The sequence below is a fragment of the Octopus bimaculoides genome, chromosome 7 (assembly GCF_001194135.2).
Source record: "Octopus bimaculoides isolate UCB-OBI-ISO-001 chromosome 7, ASM119413v2, whole genome shotgun sequence".
Lineage (NCBI taxonomy): Eukaryota > Metazoa > Mollusca > Cephalopoda > Octopoda > Octopodidae > Octopus > Octopus bimaculoides.
The window spans coordinates 2,391,271-2,393,770 of NC_068987.1; positions in this window are offsets into that span (position 1 = coordinate 2,391,271).

Genomic DNA, 2,500 nt, shown 5'->3' on the forward strand with positions numbered 1-2,500 from the left:
ATATATATATATATATATACATATATATATATATATTGCTCACGTTCCCTCACGCATTCTCTCAATAAATGTGTGTATAATAAGTGTAATAACATATACACAAACATGCACACGCGCACACATAAATGCGTTTGTGCGCGCGCGCGCGCGTGTGTGTGTGTGCGTGTGTGTGTGTGTGCAGAACATAGAGATATACGTACATATCACCTTTGGTTTTACGACCAACTACGTGTTCTTTATAGTCAAGTACTTAAGTGGTTGTTGGTTCGAAGAAATTATCATCATTATTATTATTATTATTATTATTGTCATCATCATTTTCTTCTTCTACTTTGCATCATTATATTGTTTCTGTTGTTATTGTTGTTCTCACAGTTACTCTCCTCCTCCTCCTGCTTCTTCTTCTCCTTCAACTCCTCCTCCTCTTCCTCCTTTCTCTACTTTCGTTACAGCTGTTGATATCCAATTCATCTTTGGTTTCCTGGCTGTAATCTGAGCTGTAAAATTTCAGTAAGTAAACCTTTGAACAGTATGGCAGGCTCTGTAGGTGGAACATTCCAACTCTTCTCTGCTCCCAACTTAAATGTCGTTATCTCTCTCTCTCTCTCTCTCTCTCTCTCTCTCTCTCTCTCTCTCTCTTTCTTTCTTTCTTTCTTTCTCTTCTTCCTTCTTTCTTTCTCTTCTTCCTTCTTTCTTTCTCATTCCCTGCTAGCCCCTCTCCCTCTTTTCTTCCTTTCTACAATTTCAATTACATTCACACTTTCAGTCTCTCACAAATAACGAACTGTTCACAAACAGACAAGAAAAGGACGCCAGACCTTCGCGTGAAATAATTTAACATAGGATGCACACCACCCTTGACACATATGGAAGAGGACCTAACGAAAGAGCTACGATTTTGTTCACTCAACCTCATTGTCGTGAGAAAAAAGAGCCACGTTGATTGATAGAGGCCTTCATATGCAATGTACGCGGGAAGGATGGTTAGTCGTGGTTGGAACACGTATTATTATCTGTTTGTTCTTAGCCACGACGTAAAGTTTAACGTCGTACAAAACAAGAAGGAATCTCCCACTGATGATTAGAACTGTTAGAAATATCAGCCTAGGCTCCTTGAAATATCACCCACTTTCTCTTAAAGATGATATATTCGTAGAGTCACCATACCTAAATAAAAAAACGTGACGGTCACATTTGGAAGTGTTTTCGCCCTACCTCGGTTTAATGAAAGCTGATGTTGTGAAGTTCACAACACCAACGCTCTCTCTCGCTCTCTCTCTCTATCTATCTATCTATCTATCTATTTATTTATCTATCTATCTCTCCTTCTCTCTTTGCTTCTGTTCAATTCATGTCTCAAAAGCCTAGAAGTCCATTAAAAGCAACTTTCACAGACTGAATTATTCGTATCAACCAGTTCCATAATCCGCCCAAAGATAGATCAAAATCTCTAATAAACAAAAGATGCTGCACCAACCACTGACTGAACCACTAACACCATGAGGTTATTTATTCATTTAATGTTTTTGCCCCGGACCCACAGGGCTCATGCGGCCGGCGATTCTCCAGGTTTTCCAAGTGAGTTAACCTGCGAATTCAAGATTCCATGGGGCGTTTGTGTGTCAGTAATTTATTCACATTTATCTTACAACAGCCAGATAGTAACTAGTCCGGTGCCATATGTAATGTGCATCAGGTCTCGATCTCCTGAATCAAATTCTGATTGGTTGGACCAACTTTGATGGGAACCAGTAAGACGCGTGGGTCTATTCAGTTATGCTGCAAAATTGCTGAAGTGTTAACGACATGCTACAGCGAATCCAGTGCCATACTGTCGCCTTTCCGCAGCCATATTACTGCCATACTACTGAGACACTACTAACATACCACTTGTATACTACTGCCATACAACTGCTATATTACTGTCATACTACTGTCATACCACTGCCAAACTACTATTACACAATTGACATACAACTGTCATACAACACCAAACTACTGCCATACTAATGTCATACTACTGTCATACTGCTACCTCACTAGTGACATATTAGAAGTATACTACTTAGAGAAATGCTGTTGTATTACTCTCATAATACCGCCATACCACTGGCATAGTACTATCAAACTACTGCCATACAATTGCCATGCTATTGTCATGCGATTGTCATACTATTGACATACGACGCTGTTATACCACTACAAGACAACTGACATAATAGTGACATACTAGAGCCATACTATTGTCATATTACTACCATACAACTGCTAAATTACTGCTATACTGCTGCCATGCTACACACATACTACTGCTATACAATTTCTATACACCTGACATAGTGACACACTTCTGCCATACAATTGACATACTAGTGCCACGCAACTGACATATTACTGTCATACAACTGATAATATTTACTTTTAGCCATGTCTCAAACAATAAGAAAAATGAAATCTGCAATCTGATATTTATATTCGCCGTAAGGACTGCTGAGTATAC